This window comes from Mus caroli, unplaced genomic scaffold (genome assembly GCF_978045245.1).
Source record: "Mus caroli unplaced genomic scaffold, Mus_caroli_1 scaffold_7, whole genome shotgun sequence".
Classification (NCBI taxonomy): Eukaryota; Metazoa; Chordata; class Mammalia; order Rodentia; family Muridae; genus Mus; species Mus caroli.
Genome location: NW_028227262.1, coordinates 2,720,798 through 2,736,397, shown reverse-complemented (window position 1 = coordinate 2,736,397; position 15,600 = coordinate 2,720,798). Strand labels below are relative to the sequence as shown.

At 43.1% G+C, this 15,600-nt stretch overlaps 1 protein-coding gene across 10 annotated transcripts in view; it reads left to right on the top strand.

Annotated features, from left to right (window-relative positions):
* Positions 1-980: 980 nt before the first annotated feature.
* Ppfibp1 (PPFIB scaffold protein 1) overlaps positions 981-15,600 on the top strand; it is a 136,676-nt gene continuing 122,056 nt past the window's right edge. For 3 of the 10 annotated variants that reach the window (XM_029478957.2, XM_029478956.2, XM_029478958.2), the window contains exon 1: positions 983-1,229. The gene's annotated coding sequence lies outside the window, so the exon portion shown is untranslated. Of the gene's footprint in view, positions 1,230-15,600 lie in introns of all 10 variants that reach the window. The other 7 variants (XM_029478953.2, XM_029478960.2, XM_029478963.2 and 4 more) reach the window with 7 other exon arrangements.

Here is a 15,600-nt window from a genome sequence, read left to right as displayed (position 1 = left end):
TCAGCATAGGGCCTGAAGAGATGGCCAAACAGTTAACCTTTTCTGCTCTTTTTGCAGAAACACTTGAGTTCAGCCCACAGCCCCTAACTCACAACTGGCAGAATTCAATGCTTCTAGCCTCCATGGGTACACACACATACTACACATAATTAAACAAAATAACAAAAATAGCTGGGTGTGGTGGTACATATCTTTGATTTGAACAGTTTGAGGCAGAGGCAGGCAGATAGCTGTTCAAGATTAGTCTGATCCACACACAGTTTCATGACAGGACAAACAAACTACAACATCAAAAAACCCCAACCAAAAAAAAAATCTTTAAAAAGCAGGTTATTTAAAATCTTTAAAAAGAGGGTTTGTAACCTCAACTATTAGGAAGGCTAAGCTAAAAAGATAACAATTTGAAGATCAGCCTTGATATGTGTCACAGCGGTGAGGGGGGGGGACCTCAAAAAATATAAATAGTAAAATATTTACCCCCCTCCCTCTGGAGAGTTCATTTTATTTCTCTGGAAGCTTGCGTGTCTTTTTATTTTTGTCTCGTTACTAAATGCAAAAGCAGCCACGTGGTTGAGCGCCGCTAGATGACCACGCGGAGCTAGGGTGGCCACGTCTGGGATCCTTGTCCGCTCAGTCTCTGCAAGTCCTCGGTTTCCCCGGGCCGTCCCCGGCCCGCGCTGCAGGGCAGGAGGCCTCCGGGGCCTTTTACTTTATCCGCGGGGCTCCCCGCCCGTCACGTCCGCTCGGTCCGCGACACAGAGGCGTTCTTTCGGGATGAGCGTCGCTTCCGACCCGGGAAGAGCTGCGAGAGACCGCCCGGCACAGCGCAGCCCTTTATCCGCGCCCTACGGACCGCAGCGGACCGGGCGCGCTCCCCACCGACGCCCACTCCCAGCTCTGCTGGGCTCCGCCAGGAATGTTGGTGACCGGGCGCCGCCTCGGAGTGACCGCGCGCCCGACCAATCAGAGGGCCGCAGGCGCGAGGCCCCGCCCCCTCCGCCCCTGGGGCTGGTTCCCGCCGGGGGAGGGGCGGGGCGGCGGGCCGAGGAGGACCGAGGGGAGGCGGCACCTGGGCGGCGGTGATGTCAGCCGGGCGCTGTGCTCCAGCCCCGGCTCCTGTCGCCGTTTAGGGCGCGGGGGCGGCCGCGTCGAGAGTGGCGATCTGGCAGCCGGGCGGGTGCCGGGAGGCGGAACTGCAACTTGTGGAGCTCGGCGGCCCTCCGCCTCAGGTAAGCCAGCCGCGGGCGGTTCCTTCTGCGACCCGCGCCCGCGTTCTCGGGGATCTCTAGGGAGTGGGGGGCAGCAGCTTCGGGGTGACAGGAAGGGCTTGTCTGGGTCCTCGGTTCCCTCACCCGGACTCCCCACACAGCACAGAACTCCAGTCAGGGAAGTGTGCCCGGACTCCCCCAGAGACTCCAGTCAGGGAAGTGTGCTCCCAGCTCACACCCAGACTCCCCTCCACAGACTCCAGTCAGGGAAATGTGCTCCCAGCTCACACCCGGTCTCCCCTTCACACCACAGTCTCCAGTCAGGGAGATGTGCTCCCACTTCACACCCGGTCCTCCCCCCCCCCCCACAGCCTCCCCCTACAGACTCCAGTTAGGGAAGTGTGTTCCCAGCTCACATCCAGACTTCCCTCCACAGCCTGCAGCCAGGGAAGTGTGCTCCCAGCTCACACCCGGACTCCCCGACCCCTCACACACCCACAGTCTCCAAGTCAGGGTAGTATAAGCCCATCTCATACTCGTCCCCCCACCACACCATAGACTCTGAATCACAGAACTCCAGTCAGGGAAGTGTGCTGGGACCCCACGCCTCAGAATCCCCACCACACCACAGCCTCCAGTCAGGGAAGTGTGCTTCCAGCTCACACCTGGACTCCCCACCACACCACAGAGTCCAGTCAGGGAAATGTGCTGGGACCCGAACACCCCAGAATCCTAAGTACCATGGAACTCTAGTCAGGGACATGCGCACAGTCTTACACCGTGGGCATCTCACCAAAGCACAGACTCATTCAGGACAGTGTGAGCCCATCTCACACTCGTCCCCCCCACCACACCATAGACTCTGATACCACAGAACTCCAATTACGGAAGTGTTCTGGGACCCTACATCCCAGAGTCTCCACCACACCACAGACTTCAGTTAGGGAATTTTAGTGGGACCCCACACCCCGGAATTACTCCAATAATACCACAGGCTCCATTCAGGGAACTGTAATGGGACCCAGACTCCCTATAATATACCTCAGATTCCAGTCAGGGGACTGTGGTGCAACTCCAGAATCCCTATATAATACTGCAGAGCCACGCCACACATTTGGAAAGTGTGCTCAGACCCTGAATCTCAGTTTCCTCATATTACAAGAGAATGCCCATCAGGGACATATGCTTGAGCCCAGTCTCCTACACTACTACAGAACCAGCAGGGAAGTATATGTGCAGGTGGGAACAGGAGTGGGGAATATTTAAAAGTGCCACAAATATGTGAATCATCTTCTCAGAAAGTAAAGAGAAAATAGTTTTATGTTTTCTCAGTTTCCTTACATCCTACCATATATTTCTTAAGTAAAAGAACATCAGTGTTATCCTTGCATATCAATGTAAAATACTTTTTTATGTAGTCCAGTTAGGATGTGAGAAATTCACTTGTATATATTCGTAGCTGTGGGAAAACTGGTTTCTTGGGGGCACAATTCTACAACTCTGTTGGTGTTTATACACCAGAGCAGTTAGGAAAGCGGCTGACAATCTAGATCTTGCCTGGGGCTTCTTGAGAAAAAATTGAATGAAGGCTGTTAGTTGTGTTTTCAGGGTTCACGTTTAGAGAAAGGAGTTTAAGTTTTATTTTATTACTTTTTATTTTTAAAACAGGATTTCACTATGTAGCCCTGGCTGTTCTGAGCCACTGTGCAGACCGCTCAGGCCTCAAACTCACTGAAGTCTGCCTGTCTCTGCTTCCTAACTCTTAGGGTTAAAGCCTGTGCCAGCATTACTGGTTCAGAAAGGAGTTTTAACAGGCAAATGCTGGGAAGCGTGGTACACAAACTCTTAATAATGAGAATATGATTTTTTCTGATGTGGGGCCAAAACAAACCCTTGCTTTCAGTAAGAATTGACAGCAGTGTGAGGGGAACTCAAAAGGTCTGATTGTTAACTTGAGAAAGCAATTGTCTATTGGCAGGATTCTGATTTTATTTCTTGTTTCAAACTCCTTTTCTTGCTTGGAGATTTTCTGCGCTTGGGTCACTGAGTGTGATTAGCTCTCTGGGGGAAAAGTAACTTTGAGTACTCTGACTCCAACACTGGCTCTCAGAGTTTCAAGGCGCTTTCTTTTAGAGCAAGAAATAGAAAGCATGTAGCTGAGGTTTCTGAGTGAAGCCAGTTTCCTCTTTGAGGGCAGGGGTTCCTCAGCAGTGAGGATTCCCTGGTTGCCAGGTCTGGAGGAAGTGGGAGTGGACTTCATTGTTAGTCAGAAGCTGCATCCCAGACTCTGACCTAAAGGGCATTTCCAGGAGCTAGGTAAAGAAAGTCATCACATTATGTCTAGTAAACCCAAGTCAGGAAGTGTGGGCATAGAGGATTTTAAAAATGGAACTTAAAAGACGTCTCTATAGCCAGAACTGGGAAGGACATTTGTGTGTTATTTTCTTTGTTTTCAAACAGCATTGTTCCTAGTTCCTGGAATAACCGAACAGCACGGGGCATATGAAGAGCAACCTTTTGATAGGGCCAACCCCTCTCCCCCTTTCTTCTTTGAGATAGGATCTCACCCTGTTGCCCAGGCTGGCCTTTAACTTTGGTTCTTCTTGCTCCCCCCCTGGGATTACATGTTTGTGCCATCGTACCCAGCAAGAACAGGCTTTTGTAAAGGGAGTATGTGCTTTATGGGAACAGAACATTTTAATTTTTTGTTGCATTTTTGAACCAAGGCATTGGAATTGCTACTGACTCAGCAATAATATTGGACAAAATTTTGGTATTTATGTTCAATGAGTGTATGTAAAATATTCTGTATTTTCTAGTGCAGTTTTCTTTCTTCTATTGGGAAAGAAATGTGGAATTCCTGTGGGCACTAAGGTGGGTGCTATGTAGCGTAGCCTTGCTTGATGACAGATTCTAGACAATGACATGCAGTTAAAGATGGAACCTCGAAGACCAGATAGTCAAGCAAAAAGTATTGTGTGTGTGTGTGTGTGTGTGTGTGTGTGTGTGTGTGTATGTATGGCTTTCTTTGGGGGGGGGCAAGTTTTAAAACATTTGAGCAATAAGTTATTGTACAACTTAATTTGAAATACTATTTCTCTTTTTTTCAGTTCATGGTTATGAGGGCAGACGTGCTAGAGTAAAACATGGTACTTTTATTCTTTTATTTTATGTGTACGAACTTACTGCCTGTATGCTGTATAGTGAGGGCCCCAGGGGCCTAGAAGAGGATGTCAGAAGCCCTGAAACTGCAGTTACAGACAGTTTTAAAACCCATGTGAGCGCAGGGTCTGTGTTAGAGTCATGAGTGCTCTTAACCACTGAGCCACCTCTCCAGCCCCAGCGTGGTAGTTTGAAAGGCAAGTTCTTGGGCCAGTGAGATAGCTCAGTGGGTAAAGGCACTTGCTGCCAGGCCTGATCCCTAGATAGAAGGAGAGAATGGAGTCCCCCAAGTTGTCTTCTAGCCTCAGCTCCTTATAACATATGTGGGACACATACACTAAGTAAATAAAAATGAAAAGAAAAAGGAGAATTGTTAAAAGATATGAAAGTTTTTAAGAAAGGTGAGATTAGGTTTTGATTTAATTCATTTTGATAAACAACTATTACTATTATAATAGTGACATTAACATAAGAGTCAGTTGGTCTTACCAGACCAGAAACTTGAAATCTAGGCTACACTGTAATTCTAAATTACACATGTCTAATCTGAAAGTTGTCTTAAATTGTTCTTGGGAACACAGTCACTGAGGGAGCCTCATGCAGTTCCTGTGGTCTTTATGCCGTTCTTTGTACCAGTATGAGGTAAATCACAACAAGGTCATTCTCTCGCTGAGCAGCTGACTTCTTTTACAATCTTTTATATCCATGGACTACTTAGGTTTTGTAGTAAATTATGCTGACAACTTGTTACATTAAAATAAGCTTTTTGAGGTTTTCATTTCCATTTTTTAAGCAGCTGAACTAGAAGGAAATTCTGATTAACTGAAGGAAAATCTTATTTAACATTCTGTCTTTTTCAAAGATGTTGCATGTTTCTGTCCTGGTTTGAATTACCTTTACAAGACAGTGAGTGAAGGAGTTAGTTAATGTCTCCATATCCATTCATATTTGGGTCGATGTCTTTATTTTATTTTATTTTTTTTAAATTTGGTGTGTGTGTGTGTTGTATGTGTGCGTGCTTGTATGTGGGAGGCCAGGAGCAGATGTTAGGCATCTTCTTAAGTTTGGCTAGGCTCACTACTCAAAAGCTGCAGCGGCTTTCTGCTTGTCCAGCTCCTGGTATTACAGGTCTGTGTTGCTGTGGGTGGTACGGCCCAAACTCAGGGCCTTACTCTTTTGTGGTAAGCACTTTAACAACAGAACCATCTCCCCAGTCCTAAGTATTGAATCTGTATTTTAAAAATGTCAAAGGGGGAAAAACATGAACAGGCAATATCATATAATCACTTTATTTCCAGAGATTTTTCTAGAAAGTCTTTTTAGTTCTGAAGTCAGCAGTCATTGTAAACCCTTTCAGAAAGTCCTAATCCTAGTTAAAAAGATCTCCATCCCCTTCCCATATAAAAACAAATTAATTAACAAGTTAATTAATTAATTTCTGAGGTAGGGTTTCTCTGTGCAGCTCTGGCTGTCCTGGCTTTGCAGATCAGGCGGGCCTCAAATTCAAGAGATCCACCTGCCTCTGGCCCCCAGGTGTTGAGATCAAAGACATTGACCACCACCACCCAGCTCAATTAATTTATTTCTGTTTAATGGGAACAGATGTTTTGTTTGCATGTATGTCTGTGTACCACATGCCTAATGCCCTTGAAGGGAGGCCAGACGAGAGTGTTGGATCACCTAGAACTGGAGCTATAGACGTTTGTGAGCTGTCATTTGGGTGCTGGAAATGAAGCTGAGCTGTCTCTCAAGCCCCATCATTTGAATTTGGAAAACCAGTGTCAAACATGAGTTTAAATGAGAAATTCAAAGTTATCACAGTTAAAGCTCTGTTTCGGGGCTGGGCCATGTTTAGAAATAAAGCAAACCAAGTGTCTTCTGGACAGCCTTTTGGTGCAGCTAAAAGTTTATAAAATTACAATTAAATCAATTATCAAATGTCTGAAACTTCAGTGGGCTCGTGCAGTTCCTCATCTGTTGTGTTACTTACTCCTTAGACTTACTGCAGGGCATGTCAGAACCTATGCCTATTACACCCCTGCAGCTTTTGTCAATATATATCACAGAGATTAATGCTTTATTAAATAAAGCTCATGGCAAAACCAAAACAAACCAAAACAAAACCTAAGATGATTTAGCCCGCCCTACAGAATTCAAAGACTTCCATTTTTTTTTTCTTTTCATGTAGTAATTATGTTGTTGCTGGAATGCAAAGCGGTGAGGATTCTTTTTCTGTTTTATTTTCCACTTTGAAGGAACTGAAATGCCAAAAAAGGTTGGGTTATAGATTAAAATTGGCCTCTCTGAAAAGATTTAATTAGCATGCAGTTTTGTGGTGAGGAGGGAGGGAGGGAGGGAGGGAGGGTCTGAGTTCAGTGTGGAACAGTCTATGCATTGAACAGTTTCTATTTCTGAAATGTGGGCCAGGTGGGTTTGCCCTCACAGTTTGTGCCTGCGTTGGGCTTATGTGTCTCACTGGAACCTGCTATGACTCACATTTTGACCAGCCCACACACGTGTCTTTGTTTTTGTTGGCAAGTTTAAGGAGTTGAGAATAGACAGACCATTTAGTGCTTTCTGTATAGTACTACACTTGAAAATGCCTATGAATACAGGAATTGTATAGAGTACCAGTCATTATGCTTAGGTATTTGGAGCATGTAGGGGGAAGATCAGATGCTATAATGTTTGGGGGTTGTTGTAAATTTCATGGACGCCCCATTAGCCTGAGTGTGAATGGGTATTTTTACCTATTCTCTAACCAATCTAATTCAAGCACACATCTTTAGGAAAGCAGGTATGCTGTTCATAGTGTATGAGTTCTAGATAACAAGGCAAACTTGATTAGATAAAAGCAAGATTAAAGATGGTGCTTTCAGAGGAAAGAGCTCATGATGTCTCAGTGCTAGCTGAGGAGCTATTGCCTGCCATGGAATGGAGAGTCAGTTTTCTTTGGGGATGTGGCCTCTGGTGTATTGCTCCAATGATTGGCTATAGGAAGTACTAACTGGACAGAGAGATGGATATATGATATATGCATTTATTCATATACACATATGTATGATATGGTATACATATATATATGTGTATATATATATATATATATATATATATGATATATCCATACACACATACACACACACATATATATGATATATCCATATATGTGACATGATAACAAGAGAGGGGGATGTGTGTGCATGGGGTGTGTCCCAGTGAATAGGGAAAGGGGAGTAGGGTGGCGGCAGATATGACCAAAATATATTGTATGCATGTATGAAATTGTCAAAGCATAAAATGAAAATGTTTTAAAAAGATGCTGTTTTCAGTGGTAAGATTTTATGCCTAGAGAAGTGACTGAGTCCTTCAGACAAACAGAACCCAAGGCAGCTCTTGGAAAGCTCATTACATTGCTTTTGCTTCTCTCGTTTCAGTCGTAGAACTTTGCATAAACATCATCGCACTGCTCCAGAGTTGTATGGGATTTTTTTTAGTAGGGAAATTTTATTGAATTTACTTTATCTAGAAGAACATGAAAACATGAGGAACTTGACGACCTGTTTTTGTTGCTGTTTTTAATCATGTAAGAACTCAGCAGCATAGGTAGTGTTGAACAAATAATGTCCCTATGGCCATTATGTTTTTCTAAGATGTACAAACTTGTACAACCATTTTGGAAATCAATTTGGCAGTTTCTCAGAAAACTGGGAATAGTTCTACCTCAAGACCCAGTTATACCACTGGGCATATATCTAAAAGATACTCCAACATCCCACAAAGACACTTGCTCAACTATGTTCATAGCAGCTTAATTAGTAATAGCCAGAAACTGGAAACAACCCAGATGCCCCTCAACTGAAGAAAGGATAAAGAAAAAGTGGTTCATTTACAAATGTAATACTGTTCAGCTATAAAAAACAAAGACATCATGATTTCTGCAGGCAAATGAATGAATCTTGAGAATATCATCCTGAGTGAGGATGATCAGTACACAGTAGAAGACCTAATTTTGTTTGAAGTGGAATTTGAACTTGCTCTACTGTCATCTTATGAATGATGGAAAAGCCTGTGAGCCTGTGTGTTGTCTTCTAGATTGGCTGTGGGCAGAGGGGTGGGGGAGGGGAAGGGGACAGGGAAAAGAGAAAAGGGAAATGATGAGTCAGGTAAGTGTCTGGTTGATCCAGTGAGTCTGCTGGGACCAGACCTGTGAAGTTACTTGGGTAACTGTTTCCTTGGAATCAGGTACTTGGATGTTTCTGTCAACCTTTCACATTCTCTAATTGTAACTGCACAATTGAGAAGCCTTTTAAAGAGTTTTGGTTCTTGATCATTTTCTCTGCTTAAGGACTTTGGTTCTCTAGGGTGACATTTCCTCCCCATTGCCATATAGGGGTCAGTGATGTGCAGTCGCTTGTGGACTTAACTAAGTTTAAATTAAAAAAACGACTTTTTTTTTTTAAATTAAAAGACATTATTCTATGTGAGGGGAAAAGAAAAGAGTGTGAGGTTAGAGCCCCATAGGTACTAAACTAGAAGTCTTGTTTATAACAGGTTGACACTGGCAAGTTGTTAATCTCTCAGTGGTAGTCTTTCTATCTCTAAAGTGGTGTAAGTATTGATGCTTGTGTTGAGAATATTTGCTAGGATTAGAAATCATTGGAAATAATGAATCAAGATAAAAAATGGCACTGGAGGTAGGAAGCTGAGGGCATAGAATGTCACGGTTCTGGGAAGTTAGTTGGAAGCTGAGAAGTTGGTGATATTCTGGATTTGCTATACTAGATTTCACCTGCCCATCTCTTGATTGACACTGGCATACTTGGCATATAGACTTCCAAGAAAAGATGTTAGCTATTATGGAAGGAGCATTGTGTAGAGACCCTGGAGAAAGGGGTAGCTCTCCAAGTAGGTTCTCAATTAACCTAGGTAGAGAGGTCAGGTGACGGGCCAGCTGTGAACTCTTTCCTGTCTACTTATTGTCCCTTTAGCTCTCACCTCACTCCTACCTCCTTAAACCAGAGCACCCAGGAGTCTGCTCTCCCAACTCTGAGAGAGTAAAAGATGTGCTTATGAAAATTTTATTAGCTGCAGCCTAGGAATGAAGGGCGTGGGCTCTGGAGCCAGATGATTGTAGATTCGGATCCCTTGTCCTTACTAGCTATGTGATTTTGGTTAATTAAATTGCTTGTGAACTGAGAGTAGTTGGGTGGTTATGAGGATTAAGTATGATAATGTTTGTGAAGCACTAATAGCTTTATTCTTGGCAAACAACCTGCCTTGGATAGATGAATATTCACTGAATATTTTTTCTTGAGGTGTGGAGGAGGGTGGATTATAAAGAAGGGTTTGGAAATAGTATGCTGGGTATTCCTAGGTGAATAGATGAGAACAGGACTACAGGGAGCAGATGACTCTTAACCAAGAAGAGCACACAAGAAAAATGGAATTTTAATGGGAAACATGATGGCTAAGTCTGATTGTTTGGAATTCAAGATTATATTGTGATTCATATATAGTAATCAACCTTAGTGTTCTCATTGCATGAATTAATAAAATAATAATCACTTCACTAGGTTTTTAGGTGAACAATACCATCAGAGAGAGTAGCTAATGCTTACCTAGCTCTTGCTGCACCATAAACAGTTATAAGCATCTTACATGTTTTACCTTAATCCCTGCATTTGCTTGAGAAGAAAGTACGGCTATTATGTGTACTTTATACACAAGGGCTCAAAGGCCCTGAAAGGTTCAGCAACTTGGTCAAGGTCATGAAGATTGTGTGAGCTGGGCTTGGGTGGGGATAGGGGACCATGCTATAAATCAAGCTCTTCATTAGTCACTAATGCAAGGTAGGTAGGGTTCCAGGGCATGTTCCTGCCTTTGGTTTGGCTTTGTAAGTGGTATATTAAAGGCTTTCAAGCATTGTTAGTGGGGGCTGGAGAGATGGCTCAGAGGTTAGGAGTGCCTGTTCTCAAACCACAAGGACTGGAGTTTGCATTCTGGCACCCATGTAACAGGATTGGCTCCTCTGCATGCACCTATAACCTCAGCTCTGAGAGAGGTGGAGATGGAAGGATTGCTGTGGCTTTCTGGATTCTAGTCTAGGCAAGAAATATGAGCCCAGGTACAAGGAGAGACTTTTACCTCAAAGGGAAAAAAAAAGTGGCAAGTGATAGAGGGTATATTTAGTGTCCTCTTCTGGTTCCTGCATATGTTTATATCTGTATAAACACATGTGCATGTACTCATATAGACAGAGATACAAACAAATAAATACATCTTTTCAAAAAGGATTGTAAGTTGATATCCACATGATGATTTTAAGCAATATTAGAAATTTAAGTTTGCAGTGTAGGCAAATTCCTAGGTTGATAGCCATCTCTGTAGAACTGTTACATAAAAGCTGGAGTATAAACTCTGAAGAGTATATAAAGTAAAGAGAAGCAAGTACCTAACCCTGAGGAAGTATGTGGTACTTAGGAGGCAAAGGAAAACCTACCAAGGGAGGTAGAGCATGAACCATAAAAGAAAATGGTGGTCAAAGCAAGGGATGAACCCTGTGTTGTGATTGTTCGTATGCTCACAGTCAGCAGGCTCATTACAGGGGTAGACTGGGGAGTCTGCCAGTCTTTTTGTGAACTCAGAGAAAGCAAGCAGTTCGAGTAGCACAGGAGAGATGGAATCCAGGGTGGAATATTGAGGATTACAAGGAGAACAGTAAGCCACAGTAGGTGAACATTTTGTCTTTTCCCTCAAGGAATTGATGGCTGAGGCACTACCGATGTAGTGAGTAGCTGAGGTTGGAGAAAGTGTGGTCAAGGAGCAAGTGCAAGGCACCGGGGCTGGGGAAGGATGGGAGAAACACAACTGGGCAGAGGGTGGCGGGGTCATTTTGAATTCTAGAGAACTCTTCTTTAAGTGGGGTAGAAGAAAGCACTCAGTGAAATGGAGGAAAATATAATGGGAAGGGCTAAGTGTTGAGTGAGTTCTCTGCAGGCCATCTTCCATACAGTAGGAAGCAGTGAAAGGAAATTCATAGACAAGTTGCCCTGGCTCCAGAGGAGCTGGCTCTGGGGATTATTGTTCAAGAGGAAAAACTTGAAATAATGACAGGAGTCTCTCATCTAAACAATACGGAGTGACATATTTACCAGGATGTGTCTTGAGGCAGTCAGCTAATTTATTGAAGTGGAAAGCAGTGTTAGCAAAAAGAAAAAAAAAAATCAGACAAAGGAAAACTTGACTTGTTTGAAGGAGGAATTTTTAGACAACCAGACTTAATGGCTTAATGGTTCACAGGCTAGCTTCTTGGGGAAACTTGAGCATTCCAAGTGGTGAGAAACAGCTGGTTTTGGTGCCACATTCAGTTACTGGTTAAAGCAGAACTTCCAGTACCCCAGGAAATGCTCTATAGGAAGGGGTTGTGAAGCAGAGGCCATTTCGTTATATACTAGTTTTGATAAGGTTGTTGTTAATTTTTATTTTAACTAGTTATTTCTAGTCAGAGCTTTTGCTGAAAAGACATGGGGTTGTGGTTTTCTAGAAGATTTGTTGTGGTGATGACATCAGGATAATGAAGTAGAAGACTAAAGCAGTCCGGTGAATAAGAGTGTGGTCCACTGATGTCCCCTTAGGATTGGCTTTGCATTTTGCTGTTTCATTTATCAGCAGTCAGCCATCGTCCAGCTATGTTAAACCAGAGATTCCAGAAATAAACATTTCCAAATCATGTGCCATTCTTAGTAGCATGATGAAACCTTTCCCTGTCCCCCATTTGCCTGGGGCATGAATCATCCTTTTGTCCTGAGTATTCATGCTACCTGCCTGTCTTGACTTTGGCTTACAGCATAGTGCTCACACAGATAATCCTGAGGTAGAGACCACATGGGGATAGGTATGTGTTCTACAGTCTTTAATAAATTTTAGCCAGCATTTGGTCTGGGAATTTTTACTTACTGAAATTAAGATTTAGAACTGGTCTGTCACCTGTGGGCCTTCACCTTGATGAAGGATGAACAGGAGAGCAGGATGGGCTGGACATGGAGATAAAGAAGTTGGAGTTTATATTTCTATGGCCGCTTGAGCTTTTGTTTCAGTAAAATCTCTACCTTCAGTCACACAGCTTTAAGCATCTTTCTATTTTCAGTGAATTCTCGACAACCAGTCAGAATGTACATCTTTTATTCTGAGATTCACTATGGAAGTTAAGGATATGCTTTGTAGCAACTCTTGCTTACTTTTTAAGGAAAATGTTATTTCTTGGATTTTGCCTGGCTGTTGTCACAACTGTGTCACTGTGTCACCTCATCTGATCTTGATCTCTTTCCAAGCTTGTCTTTCCTGCTCCTGTGCAGAGGGACTGACCTGTGGCAAGCTCAACAGGCGCTGGTCCCCTTCCTTATTGCTTCTCGTGCTTAAACCGGTCTTGCCTTCAGGCCGGCTGGAAGCAGCTGTGCTGAGAGGCTGTGTCAGAACTCAGCTTGAGAACTCTACCAGAGATCAGGTAACCTCCAGTGTAGATTTTAGATGCTCAGCTTTATGTAGGTGAGGCGTTTAGCTTGCCCAGCCTAACCCATTTGAGACTTTTGACGCTAGCCTTGTTTGTTGCCACTCCTTTGGTTTGTAGTTGTTTCTGGAATTGTACTTTACAATGAGAACTTCAGTTGTGCTATCTCAGTTAATTATGAGGGCCATGTAAGCACTGTTTCTATTTTACAGATGCAAGAAGAGGTTTTGTTTGTTTGTTTGTTTGTTTGTTTTCCAATACAGATGGCTTATGTCTGGATATATCTTACTTTTTTCAGATAGATTATATGCTAGTTGAAGACCATGATGTGTTTCCCAGTAGGAAGTAAATAAATAGGTGATGAGGTTTCTTAGACCAACATTTGCTGAGGTCCATGGAGGTAGAAAGGTGGTTCAGTTAGGTAAGATGTGTAAGGTAGGCATCCTACCTGGAGATGCATGAAGTATATAGAATTATGGATCTTGGGCTCTGGAGGCCCCACCATTCCGTCAAGTGAGGGCAGTAACAGTAATTTCTGTAGCAGTGGCTTGCAGTGGAGGTGATTTTGACTCAAAGAAGACATCTGATGATGTCAGGAGACATTTTTATGTCACAGCTTGGGGACTGGAAGGAGTGTCACCAAATCTGGTGATAGGGTCTGGAGATGTGCCTAAGAATCCCACAGAGAAAGGCCATCCTGACAAAGACTGTATGCCCCAGGTGTCTGTTGTGGGGTTCTGAAGATGAAGCAGGATGTGGAGCACAAAGTGCTTGCTGAGTTAGCAGTTGCTGTGGGAAAGCCATCTCAGAGACCTCAAGCCTTCGAGAGGGTGAACCCCCAGGAGTTAATTGTGATTTTGCTGAGGCAAAGCCATATGCTCAGAGCTTCATGTTGTCCTGTTGAGCACAGACAAGCTCACTGAAGATGGCTTGTTTATGTTACACTGTGTACCAACATGAGCTGGCTGTTATTCAGAGCTGTGAAAACAATGATTAGTTTTTAAGGTGTTCCTAGTAACTTCCTGCTCAACTAGTTTGTTTTGTGGAGATAATTTTGGTGTGTTCCTTCATAGAAAAGGTTTCAGTTTATGAATTTCCAAAATATGCTTTGATATGTGAGATTTGCAGCTTTTATTCTGACCCCAAGAAGCCTAGTGTTGTGCTAGACCTAGTTCAGTACAGAGTAGCTTTGTTCCTGATGGATGGCCTTAACTGCAGCTTATGTGCTACCTGCAGAAATGTGAGAGCCTTTGGGTTTACATCTCTTGTTCATTATGTACTCATATTTGAAATTGTTAGTTTTTTTTTTGTAATCACAAAATGAATTACCTTATAAGTTTGAGTAATATAGAAAAAAAATACAACGGAGACCCGAATTTTAAAATGTTATCAGGAGCTGAGGAGATGGCTTAGTGATTGAGAGCACTTGCTGTTCTTACAGAGGACCTGGGTTTGGTTTCTAGCACCCACATTGAACAGCTCATAAATGCCTGTAACATCAGTTCCAGGGGATCTGGTGCCCTCTTCTGGCCAGTGGGCCCTGCATATATGTGGCACACATACTTAATGTTCAGCTCCCCACCACTCCCACATGTTCCTTAAAAAAAAAAAAAAAAAATCCTGGGCAAATCCAGGAAGGAAATCAGGCCGTACTTTGAGGTATACTTCTTTTGTGTGGTGGAATGTTTCCTTTCATCTTTTCCCCTAGTCATATATTTTCTCCATAAGTCAAATATTCTGAGTATATAATTTTACTTCCACTTTTATACAGCTTAGCATTGTCTCATTGGCATTGCTGAAATATCTGTAAACAGTTCTGAGGACTGTGTGGTGTGCTCTGTTTACTGGGGGGCATGTTGCTTGTTTTCAGCTTTGATGAGCATTTGTGCTGTCAGTGTTCTCTGAGTTTTATATTGGTCTCATTTTCACAGGATGAAATGTGTGGAAGTCCTGGTTAACATTTCTGTAATTAGCCAGAACGAACTTATTCCCATTAGCAGAAGGATATTCCCACTTTGATAATATTTGGGTCTTTTTTTTTTAAACCCCAAAGACTTTTTAAAAGACATATTTCTTTATTTTATGTATATGAGTACTCTGTGGCTATCTTCAGACACACCAGAAGAGGGCATTAGATTCCATTACAGATGGTTGTGAGCCACCATGTGGTTGCTGGGAACTGAACTCAGGACCTCTGGAAGAGCAGTCAGTGCTCTTAACTGCTGAGCCATCTCTCCAGCTCCACATATTTGGGGCTTTTTAAAGGAAAAAGATACCTTTTCTTTTTTATGTATTTGCTGTTAATGAGATTAGATGTGAGTATGTGACTAAGGGCGTTGTTGCTGGAATTTCTAACCACAATAAACCCCGTATAAAAACCACTCAATCCAGATATTTAAGATATAAGCCTAGACTGGGCAGACCTAACACTATACTAACTTATTCCCCAGCTATAAGACCCCTTGCTACTTGTGGTTTCTCCTGGCCACATGGTTCTGCTCAATCATGGCTTCCTCCTCTTATTCTGTCCTCTCTCCTTCCCCTCTGATCCTCTTCTGCCTCTCTTGAGGAAGCAGAATTAATATCAGAATACAAACAGCATCAGGAAAACCCACAACAGGCTTCATGTATCTTAACAGACTCTTCATGTTATTGTCCCATTTTATCTATTGTAAATTTGTATTTTTAACTCTTTCAACTCTAGCTCATGTTTTTAAATATTAT